This window comes from Silene latifolia, chromosome 4 (genome assembly GCF_048544455.1).
Source record: "Silene latifolia isolate original U9 population chromosome 4, ASM4854445v1, whole genome shotgun sequence".
NCBI lineage: Eukaryota > Viridiplantae > Streptophyta > Magnoliopsida > Caryophyllales > Caryophyllaceae > Silene > Silene latifolia.
The window spans coordinates 7,206,816-7,230,980 of record NC_133529.1 but is presented as its reverse complement, the minus strand read 5'-3'; the positions used below and the strand labels follow the sequence as shown (position 1 = coordinate 7,230,980).

Sequence of the window (24,165 nt, the reverse complement as noted above, 5' to 3'; positions counted from 1 at the left end):
TGGGCACGTGAATGTGGTCTTTTCTTGGTCATTAGGGTGAATCGGGATTTGGAAAAAAAACCCGAAAACCCATCAAGGTAGCAAAAATGAGAATGTTGGGCAAGTCTTTCCAACATTTGGTCAAGGAAAGGGAGGGGGAAATGGTCTTTCCTAGTTGCCTTGTTGAGGCGCCTATAGTCTATACACATTCTCCACCCGGTTGTGACTCTTGTTGGAATTAGTTCATTCTTATCATTGGTGACTACCGTGACCCCGCCCTTCTTTGGCACAACATGCACCGGGCTCACCCATGCACTATCGGAGATAGGGTAAATTATGCTTGCATCATAGAGCTTCAACACCTCCTTCCTAACCACTTCTTTCATAGCGGGGTTAAGGCGGCGTTGAGGCTCAATGGAAGATGCACTCTCATCCTCCAAATGAATGCGATGGGTGCAAAAAGAAGGGCTAATCCCCTTGATATCATCAATTGAGTACCCAATGACATCCTTGTACTTTCTCACAACATCAAGTAATTTTTGAAGTTCGGTGTCATTGAGTGCACTATTGACAATAATAGGGTAAGTATCATTAGGGCTAAGGAAAGCATGTTTAAGAGTAGAGGGAAGAGGTTTCAACTCCACTTGAGGAGGCGTGGATCTCTCCTCTTTTTTACCATCTCCTCTCAAGCTTTCAAATTCTTTGTCCGGGTCTTCTTCAATTGTTGCTTCCATAGCTAAAGCATACTCCCGGTGCTCCTTGCAATCCTTTACCTTGCCCTCAAGGAACCCTTGCAAACCCTTGTCTTCATCAAACTTCTTCATATCAACCCATTCTTCGACCACATCAATCATATAACAAGACTTTTCTTCCGAAGGCTCTTTCATAGCCTTGTTCAAGGAGAATTCAACCTTATCTTCACCCACTTGCAAAGAAAGCTTCCCATTCTTCACATCAATCATGGCACCCCCGTAGCAAGGCATGGGCGCCCCAATATGATGGGAATATTTGAGTCTTCGGGGATGTCCATAACATAGAAATCACATGGAAATGCAAGTTTCCCCACCTTGAGCGGGACATCCTCCACAAGACCAATCGGATATCTTACCGACCTATCGGCAAGTTGGAGAGAAACCCTTGTTGGTGAAAGCTCATAACCTTTCAACTTCTTGAAAATTTTGAGGGGCATAAGACTAATGCTAGCCCCCAAATCACACAAAGCCCTCTCAATGTGCACGGTCCCAATCTTACAAGGAATGGAGAAACTCCCCGGGTCTTCAAGCTTTTGAGGAGCCTCATTCATGAGAATTGCACTACACTCCTTGGATAAGTTCACCGTGGTTGTCGGGCTCAAGGAGTTTTTGTTAGAGATGAGCTCCTTCAAGAACTTGCCATAGCTTGGAATCTCCTTTACGGCATCAATGAAAGGCATAGTAATGTTGATACCCTTCATCATATCCATGAACTTCCCATACTTTTGTTCAAGTTTGGCTCTTGCCAACCTTTGTGGAAAGGGAACCGGTGGTACATAAGTTCGTACCACTTGTTGTTGAGGCTCTTCAACCACCCTTGTTGGTTCATCAATCACTCTTGGAGTTTCCACAACAATTTCCACAAGCTCATCTTTTCCCTCCTTTTCTTCAATTACCTTAGGAGGTTCAACCAAAATTTGAGGTTCAATGACATTACCCGGTCTACTACTCTTCCTTTTCTTGACAAATTCCCGGTCTTCCAAATCCCTACCACTCCTCAAGTGGATAGCATTCATGGTTTTCGGATTTTCCTCGGTTTTACCCGGGAATTTCCCTTGGGAGGCTTGTAGTTGGCTCATTTGAGTAGCCAATTGGGAGATTTGGTTGTCCGTCATCCGTTGAGAAGCTTGCATTTGGGTCCTAAGTTGGTTGATGGATGAGGTTGTCTCGTCATGTTTTTGAGTGGAATGGTTGATGAATTGTGTTTTGAGTATTGACAAGTTGGTTTTGTGAAGTCATCAATTGTTCCATCATGAGTTCCAAGCTCGACTTTGGTTGGGTGTTTTGTTGGTAAGGTTGGGTGTTTTGTTGAAAAGGTTGGGTGGTTTGTTGGAAAGGTGGGTTGGTTGGTGGGTTGAGTGGTTGAAATTGTTGTTGTCTTGGTTGGAAGGTTCTCCCTTGGAAACCCGGTGGACCTTGGTTGAATGTAGTGTTTTGTTTTTGAGCTTGAAAGTTTGGTTGTTGTGACTTTTGTTGGAAGGTTGGGTTTTGGACATTTTGAGAGCCATAGGAGAAGTTTGGGTGGGCTCTCATTCCGGGGTGATATTGGTTGTTGTTAAATGCTTGCTTGGCCGGACTAGACTCCCATATCCCGTTCACTTGCTCCACACAACTTCCATCTCCAACCACCAAAGGACACTCATTGGGTGGGTGTCCTTGGTCTCCACAAAGCTCACAACTATAGACTTGGTTTCTCATAGAAGAATTGCTAGATGTCTTGCTTGAGCTCATCAAGGCTACTTGTTGCTTAAGCTCTTCTATCATCTCTTTCACTTCCACATTGTTGGCCGACTCGACCGTTGACTTCCCCTTTCTCTTGTGCCTATCATTGTTCCAATGAAAGGTACGAGAAGCCATTTCTTCAATAAGCTCTTTCGCCGTCTTGTGGTCTATCTTATCCAAAGCTCCCTTCCCCGAGCCGGAATCAAGGTTCATCTTCATCTCATTGTTTAACCCTTCATAGAAATTGTTGATGAGCTCATCATCTCCAATACCGTGGTGAGGACATAGCCTTTGGAGGCCCTTGTACCTCTCCCATGCTTCTTAAAGGGTCTCATCTTCTTGTTGGGTGAACCCTTGGAGCTCACTCTTGATTCTTGCGGTTCGTTGGGGTGGGAAATACTTGTTGAGAAAAGCCTTAGAGACATCATCCCAAGTCCGAAGAGAGTCGGGTTCACAACTTTTAAGCCATTCCTTGGCACTTCCCCTCAAAGAGTAAGGGAAAAGCCTAAGGCGTACGGCATCTTCCGTGACTCCATTGGCCTTGAACATGTCACAACTATCCAAGAACTCGTTGAGATGCTCGTTGGGGTTTTCGGTGGCTCCCCCTCCGAATTGGTTCCCTTGGACAAGTTGTAGCAAGGTGGCTTTCACATCAAAATTGTTGGCTTGAATGGGTGGCTTCACAATACTTGGATTCACCACCTTTTTCGGAGCCAAGTTATCTCTCATTGGAACCGCGGCCATTGTTACTTCCGTTTCCGGTGTTGCAAAAGGATTTTCGAAAGTTTCAAAGACCCGTGGTCCTTCTTGAAGGTTCTCAATTACTGGATTTTCTTGAGGAATCGGTGTTTCTATAAGCCCTCTTCTACGGAGTGAATTTAGTCTTCTCGCGGTTGCTTCGATCTCGTGGTCAATCGGGCGTATTGGTTGACCTCTTCGAGCTCTCCTAACCATGCAAAAAGTCCTACACACTCAAGAGAAGGATTAGTAACAAAAGACTTAGTCTAAACAAGAACGAAAACAATTAATATCTAGCCGAACTCCCCGGCAACGGCGCCAAAAACTTGATGGTATCAAGCTATACCTCGCAAGTGCACGATTTTATCGTTGTACACTATTAAGGGTCGATCCCACAAGGAGCTAGGAAGATTACTAATCGTTTTAACTCTATGGTTTAGCTAAGTCAACAATAATGGGAGAAGGTTATACTAAAGCTATCAACAACAAGGTAAAACAACTAAATAAAGAAATAGAAGAAAGAGCAAGATAAAATAAATAGATGTAAATCAAATGATTAAAGACCTAAGACTCGGTTCTTCCCAAACAAATCGTAATTCCACACAATAAAATCTCTAGGCTAATCACAAGGGTAGTTAGGTGAGGAGGTGACGACTCTAATTCGCCTAAGACCCCCCTCTCGGGTTCGAAATAGGACACTAGTGCTACCCACCAACCCCCCTCTCGGGTTCGAAGGTCGGAATCCCTAACTCAATACCCGACTACCCCAAAAACATGCATTATTCCTAAGGTAGTCCAATATTTGCTAAGGTCATTAAGCCCCCATCAAATTCCGGGTCATCCCACTCCCTCTCTCGAGGGTCGATTTCAAACGCTAGATTAGAGGTGTTCTACCCTGTTCTCCCTTTCGGTCTCAACCAAGGTCAACAATAGGGTCAAATCACGGGTATCCAAATCACAACCTAACCAACTCTCGTTGGTGGTCAAGGGTCGTAAGTCAACACTACCCAAAAGTCAACCCTTAAACCAAGTCAATCCTCTAACCTACCCTCACCAATTTCCCCAAATAATTAGCCTTTATGAAATTCAATTAGTGAAGTTACTCATGTTGGGTCAAACCGAGCCCTAGTGGGAGACTACTCACTAATCATGGTCCTAATTGTAAAATAGACAACAAAGATGGAAACTTTGGTCACAAACATGGTGGGAAGATGAAATTCACTTCTAAACATGCAACAATCTAACAATAGGTGTAAAGGAAAGATGATTTAATCTAATAACAATAATGATTAAACCTAAAGACACAATCTTTAACCAAATCAACTCAAAGATTAAGTCTTTGAGGACAACTACCCAAGGAAGAACAAATGAAAGAGAAACAAAGGAAAGATGAACAATGAAAAGGTAAACAATGATGAAATTAACAACAACAAACAAACAACACCAACAATCTTAACATAAACAATCAAACAAACATAAAAGAAGAACAAAAATGTAAACAAATGAAAATAGGGAGAGAATTAATACCAACAAAATAGTGAAAGAGGAATTTGGATAGAAATAATAAAGAAGGAAATCCTTCAATCTTCTTACAAACCCAAATTCAATCACTAATTGATTGAAGAACTTCTCTAATTAAGGAAAGATTAACAAAGAGATTAAGAAAGTTTAAAGCTTGAAAGGGTAAAAATTCTGGATCTAGGGTTGTGTGTACAAAAGGGTTTAAGAGGGGGTATTTATAGGCTTGTACAAGATTAGGAAGAAAAAGGGAAGAAAAGCCCAAATCCCGTCTGCTGCGTTTTGCCGGTGCACCGGCAGCCGGTGCTCCTACCGGCAAAACCGTGCAAAGATTTAAAAATAGCTGGCATCTGTGTTTTGCCGGTGGGCCGGTTGCCGGCCTGCCGGCAAAACACACTCTTCAGGACTTCTACTTCTTCTTTATGGTGCGTAATGCCGGTTGACCGTTCTGGGTGCTCCTACCGGCAGCGAGGCCAAGCTTGTTTTTCACCAAAATCTTCAATTAATTCCATTTGCTATGCTTTACCGGTGGACCGGTTGCCGGCCTTAAAAAGCACATTTCTCACTTTTCTTCAAAATCTTAAGTGATTCTCGGGGTGTGTTTTGCCGGTGGCCGGACCAGTGCCGGTCATCTCAAAAAACACACTCTTCACCATTTCTTCCCCTCTTCTTCATGTAAAGGCAATGGGGTGCCTTTCTTGCCCCAATTTCTCCATACTTAGGTCGTTTCCTACAAAAGGACACACACGGTAACAAGTACGGGTATTGGGCACAATATGCAAGGAAAAACACCCGAAACCGACTCGATATGAGTCGGTATGCGTAAAAGAAAGAGGGAATTAGAGGTAAATTAATCGTATATCAGATATCCAATATCCAAACCAAATGTTTCGGATATCCAATGTTCGGGTATCCAAAATAATCGGATCGGATGCGGATATCCATCGGATATCCATACTTTTGAATTTACTTTAAAATTAAGTTTGAAACACGATTATATTCATAGTCTTACATGATGATTTTCTTTAGTATTCTTATTCCAATGTTCCCGACATAAAATTTAAGTACCACCTAGATATTTCTCTAATATTTTAAACATTAATTAAGTTGTTGTATCAAATAAAATTTTATTTTCTCGAAATTATACTAGAAAAATATAGTTTCGGATCGGATCGGATATCCAAATGTTTTAATTCTAATATCCATATCCAAACCAAAACCAAAGATTTCGGATCAGATATCCAAACCAAACTTAACTTTCGGATCGGATATCCAAACATTCGGATCGGATACGGATCGGATATCGGATCAGTTTGGATAATCGGATTTTTTGCTCTGCCCTACCCGGCCCGGCCCGGCCCGACGAGGCGAGCGCGCGCGCGCGTGTGTGGCCCATCCCAAACTTGTCAACCTCCACAAAAGGTCTAATCACAAGTTCAAACAAGAAGGTAGAGAAGAACATTATAAACCCATCAAACTTGTTTCATTTTTCCAATGTGGGACAAGAGAAAAATCTTAGCTAGTTTTTTCAAAGTAAAGCAAAAGACTTTTTGAGCCATTATTCCAACAATCCCCCACAATGGCGATAAAAAGAAAGAAGGAGAAAAAGAAGATTGAGGTAATACAGGCAACGGGAATTTAACGTTTAGATGTTGGTGTCTTGTGGACTTTAACCAACATCCAGTGTCATACAAATTTTCTCAAACCGCCATTTTGGTGGACTAAGCCTTTAACCAGTACATGGAGTTGGTAAGAGAATTTTTGCGCACTTGCTAATCCCAAATCAGGGCTAGAACTCGCATAATCCATGAACTCATCATGAACTTTAAGATTTAAGAACAAATGTTACTTGAGCTTGTCAAGTGCCCCTCACATAGTTCCTGGTTATTTTGATGAATGCCTCAAAAAAGTTCAAAACCTGAAGAACCTTTTAGGGTTAGGGCGAGAACCCCCACATTCACATAGGTGAGTTCATCAGGTTTGTCGCAAACCATCCATAAGGACTATGAACTCATTAAGAGCTAATGCTCAACCTTCCACAATGATAATATATCCGTGAGTACAATAAATGTACATATAAAATAATACCACATCACTTTATTAAATAGGAATGGTAGTAGTATTACATCTCGAGTTCCTTGTGACTTAGTTTGACCCGTTGAACTTAGATGAACTAAGACGGGTATCCATCACAATTCACCCCTTTACGGGTTTTAAACCCATTCCTAGTGCCGACTCCGACTAATTTTTTACAAAGGCCTTTGGTGAGAGGATCCGCAATATTCCTCTCTGAACGTACGTATTCCAATGAAATCACATTGTCTCTGATCAGGTTTCTCACAATTCCATGTCTTAGACGAATATGCCTTTTCTTTCCATTGTAGGCTTGATTGTTGGCTACTCCTATAGCAGCTTGTGAATCGCAGTGCATGGATACTGACAGAGTCGGTTTCCCCCACAACGGAATATCCGCCAAAAGACTTCTCAGCCATTCAGCTTCCTCTCCTGCCAAAGCTAAAGCAATAAATTCAGATTCCATGGTGGATTTAGCAAGACATGTTTGTTTACATGACTTCCATGATATGGCTCCAGAGGCTAGAGTAAAAATATAACCGCTAGTAGAGTGAATCTCATCATTTCCCGACACCCAATTAGCATCACAATACCCTTCTAGGACACTAGGTGTCCTAGAATAGTGTAGACCCCAATCCATATGGTACCTTTCAAATATCTCAATAAACGAATCAAGGCATTCCAGTGGTCCTTACCAGGATTATGAGTATATCGACTCAATCTACTAACGGTATATGCGATGTCAGGTCTAGTGCAATTCATCAAAAACATAACACTACCAATGATTTTAGCATATTCCTCTTGAGATACACTATTACCTGGATTTTTGCACAAATGGACACCTGAATCGTAAGGAGTATAAAGAGGCGTGCTATCAAATTGATTGAACTTTCTTAGAATCTTCTCAACGTAATGAGACTGACTCAAACACATACCTGTAGGAGTCCTTGTGACCTTGATCCCAAGAATTATATCAGCCTCTCCCAAATCTTTCATGTCAAACCGAGAATGTAAGAAATTTTTGGTAATATTGACAACATCCATATTTGTACCAAAAATAAGCATGTCGTCCACATACAAACATATGATTACGCAATCATTCCCAATATGCTTAGAATATACACAAGCATCAGAATCGTTAACCATAAATCCATCAGATGTTATTGTTTTATGAAATTTGTCATACCATTGTTTTGGTGCTTGTTTTAAGCCATATAAAGATCGAATTAGTTTACACACTTTGTCTTCCTGTCCGGGAACCACACATCCCTCAGGTTGACTCATGTATATTTCTTCATGTAAGTCACCATTTAAAAAGGCAGTTTTAACATCCATTTGATGGACAAAAAGATTATGGATAGATGCAAGTGCAATCAAAGCCCTAATGGTAGCCACTTTTGTAACAGGTGAGTAAGTATCAAAAAAATCAATACCTTTTGTTTGACGATTTCCACAAACTACCAACCTGGCTTTATATTTATCGATCGAACCGTCAGATTTCATTTTCTTTTTGAACACCCATTTGTTGCTCAAAGGTTTGCAACCTCTCGGCAAATCAGTCAGAATCCAGGTATTATTACTCATGATAGAATCAATCTCGCTATTAATGGCCTCTAACCAGAAAGTAGAATCGATAGATTTCATGGCTTCCTTGTAATTTATGGGGTCTTCTTCAAGTACATAAGCACATACCTCGTGTTCACTCAAAGGTCCATGTTCCATGAGCCATGTAGTAGCGAAATTCGGTCCAAAACTCGTCGGAGTTCTCACGCATTTACCTCTTCTAGGCTCAGCAATTTTATCTGCAATATCAGAATTACCCAAAGATACGAGAGAGGGAGATGCGATAGACACATGTGATAAATTTACTTTCATAGGAAAAATATGCTCCAAAAATTCAACATCCCTAGAATTGGACCAAAACCAGATAAGTCTTTTAAGACAAAACGATAAGCAGCGCTGTTTGCAGCACGACCAATAAAAATTCCATCCGTGGTCTTAGGTCTGATTTTAGTCCTTTGAATATTTGGAATCCCAATTTTCCCTAAACACCCCCACACTTTGAGATAATTCAGATTAGGTACATAACCTTTCCATAATTCATAAGGGGTCTTACCAGTTTTCTTGTGAGGCACGCGATTTAGGACATGACACGCATATAAAATAGCTTCACCCCAAAAATTATTAGGCATACCTGAACTGATCAGCATGGCGTTCATCATATTTTTAAGTGATCGGTTTTTCCTTTCGGCGACACCATTTTGTTGGGGTGAAAAAGGAGCGGTATACTCGTGGATAATGCCGTTAAGCTCACAATATTTTTTCAGAGGATTACCTTCATATTCTCCGCCTCTATCAGATCTGACTCTTTTGATTTTCCGGTCTAACTGATTTTCAACTTCAGTTTTAAATATCACAAATTTGTCCTCGGCTTCATCTTTAGAGCTTAGCAAGTAAACTCTAGTATATCTAGAAAAATCATCGACAAAGGTAATATAGTAATGCTTACCTCCTCTACTCATGATGGACTTGAAATCACCCAAGTCAGAGTGAATTAGCTCAAGAAGAGAGCTAGAGCGGTCAACACATTTGTTGAAGGTTGTTTTTGCATGTTTTGCCTCAACACATACCTCACACTTGTCAAAATCGGTGCTCTTGAATCGAGGAATTATATTTTGCTTGTTTCGAGTCTTTTAATCGATGCGACATTCAAATGTCCAAGTCTAGCATGCCACAAAGAAACAGACTCGAATATAAACGAAGCGAGAATTATTATTAATAGTTTCAAGATCTAATACAAACAAACCGCTATTACAAAAGCCTTTTCCAATAAAATTTCCATTTTTTGTAAGCACAAGTTTATCGAGTTCGAAAGTCGACTTGATCCCACTTTGTTGAGTAAGGCACCGAGATCGATTCCTCCGAATATCAGGAACATGTAAAACATTGTTTAATTCAATGGTTTTGCCTGAAGTTAATTTAAGAAAGATCTTACCCTTTCCTAGGACTTTCACGGTGCTAGAATTTCCCATAAAAACACATTCACCTGTGGATACGGCAAGGTAGTTTTTGAACATCTCTTTCTTTGGAGCATATGTGTCGTGTTGCTCCAAAGTATCAACAACCCATTCAAATATGTTGCTTACAGTTAATCTCGGATACAACAGCGGCAATGATATCGTCAGATTCAACCAGATGTGCTTGAGATTTAACAAATTTACGCTTACCATTTGGTGAAAAACCTTGTGGACAAAATTTTGATGAGTGACTTGGCTTCCCACAAGTATAACAATCGCCTTTGAATTCCCTTTTGGATTCTCTTTTAAAATTTGCATTATTTCTTGTCCCGTGAACTTGATTAGAACCCTTTGAGAAATGCTTTGAATTTTTAGAAAAATTCTTTTTGGTTTCAACCAAGTTTGCGTTTGAAGAGGAGGGTTCGAAAACATATTTTCCTTTTGTTTGAATACGGTTTTGCTCCTCAACTTTGATATGAGAAATAAGTTCCAAAAGAGTAAAATCTTTTTGCTTATGTTTCATGCTAGAGACATAGTTTTGCCAAGAAGGAGGTAACTTGTCAAGTAAACATTTGCTTGAAAAATTTCACGAGATATTCATACCTTCAAGCGGTGATTTCCGCGCACAAGTTTTCGTACTCATGAACTTGATCCAGAACGGGTGAATTGTCAGCCATTTTGAAACTCAACCAACGGCTACAAACATATTTTTTAGTTCCAAAATCATCCGATCCATACTTAGTTTGTAAAGCTTCCCAGATTTCTTTTGCTGTTTTATACTTACCATAAATCGTATATAAAGCAGGACTCATGTAATGCAGAAGCATTCCTCTACAAGTTTTGTTGTCTTCTACATAATCCCTCCCGAATTTTCAAAGTGGACATTACCGATAAGTGTATAGTCTACTTTAATTTGACCAAGGAAGAATTCGATTCTATCAGACCACATTCTATAGTTTTTTCCGTTGAAAAGCTCGAATTTAGACATGTCAGGAATGATAGGTGAAGGAGCAGAAAAGGACGCAACAGAGATTGGAATTCCTCCCGTCATATTGTAGTGCGAGAAAAAAAAAAAAAATTTTTATTTTTTTTTATTTTTTTGACTTTAGATTGTTATACACGTACTGCAAAAAGAGTAAGAAAGATCTTATCTGGAGAAACGGATAGTTGTGACGTGACGAGGATTAACAAAAAATGTTCCAAAAAATTAAAAGGAGCTGATAGCTCGCACCGCAGGTGCTCTACCCAGAGCCCGGCGTGGCGAGGCGAGGCGAGCGCGCGCGTGTGTGGCCCAGCCCAAACTTGTCAACCTCCACAAAAGGTCTAATCACAAGTTCAAACAAGAAGGTAGAGAAGAACATTATAAACCCATCAAACTTGTTTCATTTTTCCAATGTGGGACAAGAGAAAAATCTTAGCTAGTTTTTTCAAAGTAAAGCAAAAGACTTTTTGAGCCATTATTCCAACAGATAGGAGTAATGAACTTTTTTTTTTTTTGATAAAAGACGGGATAAACCCAAGACCTACAACGAGTAGGGTCTCAAAACCGAACGCAAAACAACCAACAAGAAAACAAACAAACAAAAAACAAAGGGAAGAGCAAGGCTACACACAGCCAAAACAATCTACTCAAAGTGAAATCAAGATGGTCCTCAAAGCGCAATCCCCTTCTTCTTCCAAGACCTTATTGAATCCCAATTGTTAAGCCAATCTTCCAAGGTATATGGTAACTTTTCCTTCCAAGCTTTAGACCACACACCAATCCTAAGAAACTTGTTGTTTTGAAGAAATTATATAACTAACTCACAAAGTCACAACTAACTGAATTTCCAAATAAAAGTAATCCTATTCTAACTAGGATTAATCCTAATTGATCTAGATTGTACATACTTCTGTGCCCTTTAGCCTTGAAGTATGGATGCAACTGCAGGCCTTCCCGTGGGGCTAATATTACACTTTAGAATTGAGGAAGGTGGTATTCAAACCGGTGGCTCTGATACCATGTCAAGGAACCATGCATCTCAACTAAAAGCTTAAGCTGATGGTTTTATATTCTAACAACCCTGTCACATTTTCATGTTCTAATAAGGTCGTTCAAGTCGGGTTCAAACATATTCTTACTAAGAGAACTACTCGTAAAACTTTAGGCATCGTTTTGTGACCGACAAGTTATTTTTTGACAGACCATTCAGGTCTCGAATTAAAAAAACATGAGTCACATTATTCACAAAGACGAAAAATGGCTTAGCTTGACAAATCAAGTTAACAATATTATGTGGCTGATGGTCAGAACTTGCAAAGGAGGTTTAAAACCATTCTCTATAGCTGAAATTGAAAGGGCGATCTTTTCAAGCATATATATAGGTGCCTTAAAATCGTCATGGCCGGATGCTTTTCAAGCATTATTTTACCAAGAGAATTGGTCGGTCATTCAGGAATCCAAGAGGGCATTAACAATACCCATATTTATACTTGAGTACAAGGCTACGATTCTAGGGTTAGCTAATTACAAAAGATGGAAAGCGAGATATACCAGAGATATGTAAAAGATAAAATACAATAACTAGGAAATAAACTAGATGTTTACGATAAATAAGTATATGACAATAATTAATTTAGGATGGAAGAAGATATATTTTCAATAGAACCGAGTTGAGGTGATAATGAGACGAGCTAGTTCGCGAGCAACTCCAGATCGGCTCTGGATCGGGATCGGCTCGAGAGTTTAACGAGTCAAGCTGAGCAAACGCTAACTCGACTCGAAAAGCTCGCGAGCGGCTCGAATTTGTGTGTTTAGATAAGATATTGCTCATATTTTTTAAAAATATTTTATCATAATTATATCTTTGTATCACACATATCAAATGTCTCGCTAATCTACGAAATATTTTTACATATAACCTTTGAGCCTTGGTATTCAAAATATAGAAAACAAAAATCATAAGTTTAACAATTATATATAGGCTCGATTTGAGCTCGAACTTGGCTTGAACTCAAGTTAAAGCTGACAAGCTTTGATAGTGAGCACATTTTTTTCAAGCGCGAGATCGGCTCATGCTCGAGTTTTGCTTCTTGAGCACAAGCCGAGCAAGGCTAGGCTCGAGCTCGGCTCGTTATCACCACTATGCCCGAGTTTGTGTCCCAATTCCGCCCCATAAGCTTACGTGGCGTTGCTTACAAAGGTATTAGTAAGAACCTTACTAACTGCCTTAAGCCCGTATCACCGCGACTAATTTCAAAAACTCAAAACAGCTTCGTCCATGGTCGGCAAATTACAGATAAGATAGTGATTTTTCAGAAAGTTATTCATTCGATGAGAAATAAAAAGGTAAATAGGGTTATATGACCATTAAAATTGACTTGGAAAAAGCCTATGATAGGATCAAATGGGATTTTATTCGGGATACTATAATGACATGTGTGACTTCTACTCCTTCTAGAATGCATGTTTTATAGAACGGAGAATCAACTATACCATTTGTACACCATCCAAGGGAGTACGATAAGACGACCCACTCTCATCTTATCTATTTGTTATGTGCATGGAAAACTCCAATAAACAATTGATATGGAAATTTTGGAAGCCACACAAGCTAGTCGAACATGTCCCTTGATTTCCAATTTATATTTCATCGTGAAATTTGCTTTCAAAAGAATATCATTTCACATTTACCGCACGGGGCCATACACATGTCTGTTAATCGTGTAAACATAAATTTAGAGGATCTTGATTACAGTGATACATACAGATGAGTACTTACGTGGAGTAGTCATTAGATCTGATAAGGAGATTCCTTGAAATCAACACGAAGATAAACTCCAATCTTTTGCCTTCTCCTGCCTTCCTTATTCTCTAATTCTCTTCTTGTGTGTTTCTCTTAATGAATATGAATTAGGTTAAAACCACAAACAGGTGTAGCTTTTATTATATAGGTGGCAGGAGGGGCATAATTAGATAAGTGGGCCTAATATGTTAATGACCTGTAAACATTAACCGTAATCCACTTAGTCTATTACTCCGACTAAAAACCCGAAACATCATATTTAGCTATTATCTATTAGAGTGACTGACGTCAGTAATTAGGTCCACATTGTTGGAGCTTGTGTCCTCCAGTTAGTGCGGATAACGTCATTGCACATACACTTGTACGGACAAGTGGGAGCTTGTTGGGGCTGGTGTCCTTAACAGTTAGTGCAAGGACTTATAAATCTCTAAAAGGATCAAAGGGTATACTTTTGTATCATAATCAGTTGGTCCACGTTTATCAATAACGGTTGGCTTGCTAGATAAGTTTGACGTTATTGTCATACAGATGGCGGTGATCAACTGGTCCCTAAAAGTCACACCTATAGGATACGTTTGAGAGATGTGACGGTATGAAAATACAGTTATGTAGATGCCAATTTTGACTAACCAGTTAGTCTAAGTGATTTGACTAATAATTAGTCAAAATGTGATGTTGAGATATTTTATTTAATACGGATTAAATAATAATGGCTAAGGCGGATTAAGCAGTTAATTCGTAAAATTAAATATAAGCGTTTTATATTTGATTAATGTATATTGGATAAATTAATTATACGATATTGTCTTTGTCGGACACGTATTAATAATTCAACTAACCCGTATTATTAGTTGATGCCTTAATTTCCGATAACCGATGACAGTTTATAATGAAACCGCGTCATATACACTTAGCGCATTATGAACCGGACCACGAGTTAAAGTTAAGAGGAAGTGGAAGCCCACTTCCCCTTGACCCACTCGGTTTAGCCGAATTAGAGGAGACAAAAGGAGAGCTCTCTCCTTCACTTGAAACCTAATTCATTTTGCTAAAATTTTTAGGGTTTTGAGAATTGTGCCTCTCGGAATTCGGATCTCACATCCAACAAAACTCACAAAAACAATCCTCTCAATATTGCAAGACAATTAGAGGATTCCTTCTAGCACAAGGGCATTTCTCGGACAATCTTGGGTGCAACAATTAGGAGGAGATCTACCTTGATCTCTCATTGCCATTTTGCACTAGGACCGAAGGTTATTTCTAATCTTTATCGTTTCCTTGTTATTTTCGTTTTATGACTATAAATTACATACAAAATTTGCGTTATAATCCTACAATTAAAGGGTATTATACGGATATTACCCCACAAGTGGTATCAGAGCGAGGCCACGTAAATTTTTCTATGTGATTTTCATCAAACGATTTGAATCGATAATTTTTGGTACATAAAAAAAAACACACGGCTGAAAAAAAAAATTTCGGTTATATTTTTTTTGTTTTTTTTGCACGGCTGAATCTTTTTTGAATTCCGTGCCATGTTTGTGTTTTTGTTGTCGATTTAATCTTTGCATATTATTTTGTAATCGATATTCATTATAATATGTTAGAGATCTATCAATTGCTATTTCATTTCTATACGGATTAGGTGATATCGCAATTGGTTTTTATCAAATCGATAATTTTTGCTAAAAAATGTTAAAACCGTGTGGCTGTACTAGGTCTCGACATTTCATATGTCTCGGCCTGTTTTGTTCATTGGGAACCGTGTCCAGTTTACACGGTTGCTTTGGTGTCGATTTTCTGTTTTGTTTTGGTTTTGTTCTTTGCGAATTGTTGTTTTAAACGATAATTACAACAATATGTGAAGATCATGACAATTGTATTTTGATTTCTATACGGATTAGATTAAAATTACAATTGTGTTTTATCAAACCGTTTTGTTTTGATCTTTTGTTGCTCACGATTTTGAGCCGTATAATTTTTTTTTTTGGCTTTTTTGATGCTCTCGGTTTTTACAGCATTTAAAAAAAAAAAAAAAAAAAATTTTGGGTACTGGTACTGTTCACGTACAGCAGTACAGAAGAAAAAAAAAAAATTTTTGTTTTTTTGTTTTTTTTCGGCCATTTATGCATAAAACGTTTTTATGCTCTCGCTTGTTAGTGAAACGGTTCACCCACGTAAAATAAAGTTACTTTAAAACGATTTATTGTAACGGATTATCTCGAATTAAAATTAACTTGACTAAAGCGGTTTTGTCATGTAATTTTAATTATCTTTGGTGGTTTGGATAAATTTAACATAATTACGGAATTATGTCACGAATAAATTTAATTTAGTTGATGCATTTTATTTATCGTTAATTTTGAATGTTTTGAATGCCTTTTATTACGTATTTATTTAATTTTGCAAACGGTTGTAACTTAGTGTGGCCTTAGTAGAACGTGTTACCGTAATGATGGAACACGGTCTTGGTTGTATTTTGAGATCTCGTATCTCCATTTTTATTTCTTTTAATTACAGTTTTTATTTAGAATGTAAATAGGTTTATATTTGTAAATTTTAATTGTAATTTTTGAGAAGACCAAAGATGGAGACCGGATGCTCACTCCCGCTACTTGGATCAAGATGGAACATCAAGACAAGCTTCTCGGGTCCAACGGTGGATTCCAAAGTTGTTTTATGTTCTTTTTATTAGGATAGGCCACACTAGGAATTTTTATTTACGTATTGCATTCATTTATTTATTTTTCGTAACGATAATATGCATCATATTCCGCCTAAAAATCCAAACCACCTAATTATTGCATGAAAACTGACACATTTAGAGGTCACGAGTTAGTTTTCATTGACATTCTCATGTCACACGATTTTTAAGCCATCACCTAAATTGATTCATTCACGCAGACGCTAGTTATTCGTTCACTTAAAATGAATTATAATTAAGTTGATGGGATCTTCCTCGTATAAACCAAAATTGAGAACGGTCTTTATAGGTCAAACTCCAATGAGTCCCTTCTTCGTCGGTAGGCATAATATGACCCCTTCTACGTCGGGTAAGTTGGAACCGATTGACTTATTTTATCTCAACACTATGGTCACTCGTACGATCCTGTGACTATGGTGGACTATAGATAGGATTTACGGAAATCTATCGACTAAGAGTTCTTACGGAAGAATTAGCTAAACAATTGGCTTATCAATTTACAGAAATTGAGTCTTGGGATCACTTGTATCATTCTTGAGGGAGATCAATAATACAAGTGCAATGAGTCTACACGATTAAAATGAATTTTAATAGACTTAAATCACCTCGATGAGTTGCTTATTTCGTTTTTGTTTTTCTTTCTTTTTCAAAGGTGTAGATCACAAACTTTTAAACTCGCTAATAACAAATGGTCTGGTTCTCTGATAACCCAATGCCAAGTGCCACATTGGACCGTGAGTCCTGGCTTCTGATCTTCATGAATCGGATGAATCACCCACTCGATCAAGAATGATGGATCAAACTTCGCGGATTGGGAGGCGGCATTACGGAATGCTGCCGCTGGCGATGGGAAGCTCAAATATCTATTAGAGCCCCTCCCCGCAAACCCGGGTCCCACGGCTAGAGTCAAAATCACCAAGTTTAATGATTTCTGTATGGAAGCGGGTGCGATTAAAAACGTACTCATTTTTGCAATGGAATCCAATTTGCAGAAACGCTTCATAGCCCATGGTGCGAACAAGATTTTCACCACGCTCACCAAGGAATTCTCGAAAGCACCGAGAATCGTGACCTATGAGCATACCACTCGCTTCTTTGATGCGAGACTCCAGAAGGGCCAACCAGTTAGCCCACACATTCTCAGCATGATTGAGAATGTCGAGAAGTCGAGACCTTTGATTGTAACATCAGCGAGAACATTGTTATCGACCGCATGCTTCATTCACTCCACGATGGTTTTTCGCAATTTAGAGCGAATTACTATATGAATGATTTGAAGAAAACCCCACATGAACTGCACTCCTTCTCGTATGCAGACCGAGAAGGACATGAAGTTCAGTGGGAGCTTGAAACAGGATGTTCTCGTTATGTCAAACAAAGGGAAAGGTAAGGGCAAAGCTCGGCAAACCTAGCGAGAGGTAAGGCGAAGTTTAAGAAGTCGGGTTCAGGTAAGAGTGGTCCTGGTGAGTCGAGCAACTCATCAGGCATGACAAAGAGCAAGAATGAAAACATGGAATGCCATCATTGCCACAAGACTGGGCATTGGAGGCGTACATGCCCTGTTTATCATGAGGACTTAAAGGCAGGTCGTGTTAAACCCGTTGGTATGTCTTCTTCTTCTACTTTTATTCATATGATTGAGATTAACCACGCAAGATTACGGAACTTGGGTACTTGATCTTTGTTGTGGTTCTCATCTGTGTAATCATGTGCAGGGGCTCCGAAACATCGAACCCCTCGTAAAGGGTGAGGTGGACCTGCGTGTTGGGAATGGAGCAAGAGTGGCTGCCATCTCAAAGGGGACATATGTGATCCAGCTTCCTAGCGGATTTGAGTTGTCATTATATGACTGCTATTATGTACCTAGTCTTTCGAAAAACATTATTTCGGTTTCGCACTTGATAAACTTGGTTTTCATTTGTAATAGAAAATAATACTTGCATTTTCTCATTACACGATATGATTCTGGCAAGGCGAGTCTCCATGAACGGAATTTATGTTTTAGATCAGACCACCGAAATATTATACGTAATGAATAAAAAGTTAAAGGTTGGTGACAAAGATCAAACGTATCTATGGCACGCTGTAGTATGGGACACATTAATGAGAAACGCGTAAAACAGCTCATCAAGCATGGAGCTATCTCGGCCTTTGATTTTCAATCATTTGGCACGTGTGAATCATGTCTCATCGGTAAGATGACTCGGATTTCCTTCAAAGGTGTTGGAATGCGCGCTGCTGACCTATTAGGACTCATACACACGGATGTATGTGGTCCTATGTCAATCACCGCACGAGAAGGCTATAGGTATTTCATCACTTTCACGGACGATTTAAGTAGATATGGCTATGTCTACTTAATGAAGCACAAAAGTGAATCCTTTGAGAAATTCAAGGAATATCGAGAATAGGGTGCAGAACCTATTGGGTAGAAAGATTAAAACACTACGTTCGGATCGTGGTGGCGAGTATCTTTCTCACGAGTTTGATCAACACCTTAAAGATCGTGGGATTGCCTTACGATTAACTCCACCGGAACACCTCAATTGAATGGTGTGTCCGAACGGAGAAATCGAACACTACTTGATATGGTTCGATCCATGATGAGTCACACGGTTTTACCGATTCATTATGGGGTTATGCTCTTTGTCACCGCTCTAATACTTAACCAAGTCCGTCTAAAGTCATTGACAAGACTCCATATGAACTATGGAAAGGAACGGTCCCTAACTTGTCCTTTATACGGGTTTGGGGCTGCGAGGCTTATGTCAAGTGGAGACACGAGGATAAGCTCGGCCCGCGATCGGTCAAGACATTCTTTATAGGTTATCCTAAAGGAACCCTTGGTCATTACTTCTATTCGCCAACCGAACAACGTGTTTTTGTTGCGGCTAGTGCGATATTCTTAGAGAAGGAATTTCTCGAGAATGCAAAGAGTGATAGAACCTTCGAGCTGTCGGAGGTTCCAGAACTAAATACCGAGCAACCATTGGAGGAATCAATTCCTACAATCCCGGCTGCGGTGAATATTTCTGAGGAACCTAGAAGGTCGGGAAGAGTCTCTATTCCTCCAGGACAGATACATTGGTATGGTCGAGGAACATGACATAGATGACATTCTACTCTTAACGAGTAGTGAACCCGCAACCTATAAAGGTGCCATGACTAGTTCTGACTCAAAGCTATGGCTTGAGGCCATGCAATCCGAGATGGACTCCATGTATGAGAACAACGTGTGGGATCTTGTTGACTTACCTGCTAAGGTTCGTCCCCTTCAATGCAAATGGCTTTACAAGATAAAGCATTCTGTGGAAGGTCAACAAGATATCTACAAAGCACGACTAGTTGCCAAAGGTTTCACCCAAGTGCCAGGTTTGCACTACGATGAGATTTTTGCACCCGTAGTCATGCTGCGTTCCATTCGGATTATCTTAGCGATTGCCGCTTTTCATGACTATGAAATTTGGCAAATGGACGTGAAAACCGCCTTCTTAAACGGCTTTTTGGAGGAAGAGTTGTACATGGTACAACCCGAAGGTTTCATCGATCCAGTACATACTAAGAAAGTGTGCAAGCTTAAGCGTTCCATTTATGGACTTAAGCAAGCATCAAGGAGTTGGAATCATCGCTTCGACCAAGTGATAAAAGAAAATGGATTTACTCGATCGGTCGAGGAACCATGTCTATATATCAAGTCGAGTGGGAGCAAGATTGTCTTCCTAATATTGTATGTTGACGACATACTCCTGATTGGGAATGACATACCTCTCTTAACTTCGGTGAAAGTATGGTTGAAAAACCATTTCCAGATGAAAGATCTGGGTGAGGCACAAAGAATTCTGGGCATCCGTATCTATCGAGATAGAGCACGTCGGATGTTATCTCTCAGTCAGGAGTCTTACATAGACAAAGTCCTAGAGAGATTCAGCATGACTAACTCCAAGAAGGGGTTTCTTCCTATGGCTCCAGGGGTGCATTTGAGCAAGTCTCAGGCACCAGAGACACCGGAAGAGAAAGAGCGCATGGCACGGATTCCTTATGCTTCGGCTATAGGATCAATCATGTACGCCATGATATGCACACGTCCGGACGTGGCATATGCATTGAGTATGACAAGTCGATTCCAACAGCATCCAGGTGAATCACATTGGTTGGCTGTCAAGAACATTCTTAAGTACCTACGGAGGACTAAAGATTGGGCATTGACTTATGGAGGCCCTCAAAAGCTATGCGCAACCTATTCTGCAGATGCTAGCTTCCAAACGGATCGTGATGACTCGAAATCTCGATCTGATTCGTTTTTACTCTTAATGGCGCTGCGATCACCGGAAGAGTTCCAAGCAAACGATTCTGACAAGAGATTCTACGATGAGTCCGAGTACTATGCCGCGTCTGAAGCTACAAAGGAAGCGATATGGATGCGTCAATTCTTACATGGACTATCCGTAGTGCCTAGTTCGAATGACCCGATCACCATCTATTGCGACAATAGTGGTGCCATCTTCCAAGCTAAGGAGCCAAAGTCTAGCAACAAGTCTAGACATGTACAACGGAAAGCTCATCTAATCCGAGATTACGTGGAGCAAAAGGAAGTAGTGATAGAAAAGATTGCTACAGATGAAAACATAGCAGATCCTCTCACTAAACCATTACGACAAGATAAGCATGAAGGGCACGTCAATTCCATGGGAATTAAACGTGTTCCTAAGTTGTAGTACTCTTTTATGGATTAGATTCATTCCCTTTTGTACTCTATACGACATCATCATTTTGATATTTATATATTTTGTTTTTCATGTGGATTTGTACGACAAATTTTGAACACCACAAAGTGAACTGAACGAACATTATATTTTTTTCGGTCCTTAATTGCCCACATGAGCTGATAACTCGGCAATTATTTTGTGACGTTGGTTGATGGTGGGTTCAACGAGCCATAAGTCAACCGGTTGGCTGACCAATCACAGAGGCGATTTATACGGATATTTCGTAGGACACAATTGTGACATCGACGTGGAGTCCTAAATGTTTTATAACATTCGTTGCCTGGTCGTGGATAGGACTTCCATGGTGATCCCAAGAGTCGATTCTTTTGACTATCGACCGTGTCTTGACACTAAAGGCGATTTTGGGTGACTTTGGTTTCTTTCTCACGGTCATCCGTAACAGGGGGCCAAGTAGATTTTTTCTGGGTCATTTCATCCTGTGCTTAGATCGGAAGGAGTTCGAGTTGAAGGAAATATTCAGCCTTTATCAGTACTCGATATTTCTCGGGGCCACTCGAGGAGTCAGAATCGAAATGCATGGCCATGCTCGGATACGGATTCGTTTTATCGGTTAAGTTACTCTCTAGTCAGGGAAACCACTCTAGATACAGATCGATTGTAAAAATACGACCTTTGCGGATCCGGATCTGCAAATTGTTTTACATTGAGTGGGAGAAATTTTAAATGAATATGAGAATCGGTTATCGCACATACACTTGTACGGACAAGTGGGAGTTTGTTGGAGCTTGTGTCCTCCGGTTAGTGCGGATAACGTCATTGCACATACACTTGTACGGACAAGTGGGAGCTTGTTAGGGCGGTGTCCTTAACGATTAGTGCAAGGACTTATAAATCTCTAAAAGGATCAAAGGGTATACTTTTGTATTATAATCAATTGGTCCACGTTTATCAATAACGGTTGGCTTGCTAGATAAGTTTGACGTTATTGTCATACAGATGGCGGTGATCAACTGGTCCCTAAAAGTCACACCTATAGGATACGTTTGAGAGATGTGACGGTATGAAAATACAATCATGTAGATGCCAATTTTGACTAACCGATTAGTCTCTAAGTGATTTGACTAATAATTAGTCAAAATGTGATGTTGAGATATTTTATTTAATACGGATTAAATAATAATGGCTAAGGCGGATTAAGCAGTTAATTCGTAAAATTAAATATAAGCGTTTTATATTTGATTAATGTATATTGGATAAATTAATTATACGATATTGTCTTTGTCGGACACGTATTAATAATTCAACTAACCCGTATTATTAGTTGATGCCTTAATTTCCGATAACCGATGACAGTTTATAATGAAACCGCGTCATATACACTTAGCGCATTATGAACCGGACCACGAGTTAAAGTTAAGAGGAAGTGGAAGCCCACTTCCCCTTGACCCACTCGGTTTAGCCGAATTAGAGGAGACAAAAGGAGAGCTCTCTCCTTCACTTGAAACCTAATTCATTTTGCTAAAATTTTTAGGGTTTTGAGAATTGTGCCTCTCGGAATTCGGATCTCACATCCAACAAAACTCACAAAAACAATCCTCTCAATATTGCAAGGCAATTAGAGGATTCCTTCTAGCACAAGGGCATTTCTCGGACAATCTTGGGTGCAACAATTAGGAGGAGATCTACCTTGATCTCTCATTGCCATTTTGCACTAGGACCGAAGGTTATTTCTAATCTTTATCGTTTCCTTGTTATTTTCGTTTTATGACTATAAATTACATACAAAATTTGCGTTATAATCCTACAATTAAAGGGTATTATACGGATATTACCCCACACACATAATAGAGAATTAATATGATAATTCTTACATTCTCCCACTTGGACCATATTACTGACCTAAACATAATGTCACGTGCAAACAGAGTCATAAGTCGCGCAGAAAACTAAATGAATACATAATGGGTTTATCTTAATTACCCCGATCATTCGAACAATGGTTGAGTCATGGCGGAAACACTACTATACAAGAGAAGTGGTCCTTCCATGTACTACGGACCAATCAATTAGAATAATCGATGCATACAAGGAGCAAACATAATCCCCGATAATGTCCTTGAGGAAAAGGACCGATTCTATTAATCGTGCAATAATAATGTATACAATAACAATAATACGATACGAAAAATCGTTCGGAAACCATCATCATAAGAAAACATAAGTTGATTAATCAAAACATAAGTGTCATCATTACAAAACACTAGCATGATCCAAACAAAAACGAAAAGGCTTAATGATTATCCTCCAGACCCATATCAGTAGCATGCTTTAAAAATGTCTTTGGAGGTAACCCCTTAGTTAAAGGATCTGCTATATTGGCACTAGTCGTGATGTGCTCAATTGACACAGTGTTTTTCCGAACTTCCTCCTTAACTGATAGGTATTTCATTTCCATGTGTTTTATACCTTTAGAATACCTATCATTCTTCGAAAAGAAGACAGTTGCGGCATTATCACGAAGAAATTTTCAGCGGCCTTGCAACAGAATTCATAATGCTAATCCCTGAAAGAAAGTTCCGCAACCATAAAGCTTGAATAGTAGCCTCAAAGCACGCTACAAATTCAGATTCCATAGTGGATGAGGCAATAATTGTCTGTTTAGCACTCTTCCAGGAGATTGCTCCCCAGCTAAAGCAAACACATAACCAAAGGTGCTTTTCCTTGAGTCCACACATCCTCCAAAATCTGAGTCAAAGATATCCAATAACTTCAAGGTGATCGGTATGTCTATAAGTGAGCATTTTGTCCCTTGTTCCCTTTAAGTACCTTAAAACTTTCTTAGCCGCACTCCAATGACCCATTCCAGGATTGGACCGATATCGACCCAACATACCCACCGCAAAACTTATGTCGGGTCTTGTACAGGACCTGCGCATACATTAAGCTTCCAACTAGAGATGCATAAGGAAATTTTTTCATGGCATTTCGTTCTAGTTCGATCTTAGGACACATACTTAAGTCAACTTATCCCCTTTATGAATAGGAACATCATTGGGATTACATTTTACCATGTTAAATCTTTCTAAGACCTTCATGATATAGGCTTTCTGAGACAACCCTAATGTCCTTTGTGATATGTCTCGAGATATT

At 39.5% G+C, this 24,165-nt stretch overlaps 1 protein-coding gene and 1 non-coding gene across 2 annotated transcripts in view; one reads left to right on the top strand and one right to left on the bottom strand.

Annotated features, from left to right (window-relative positions):
• Window positions 1–24,165, bottom strand: part of LOC141652765 (uncharacterized) — a 275,045-nt gene that overhangs the window by 70,203 nt on the left and 180,677 nt on the right. The window lies entirely within an intron of this gene.
• On the top strand, window positions 2,722–2,828 carry LOC141654426 (small nucleolar RNA R71). Its single transcript, XR_012547987.1, has one exon. It is a non-coding gene; the product is annotated as a small nucleolar RNA R71 (small nucleolar RNA).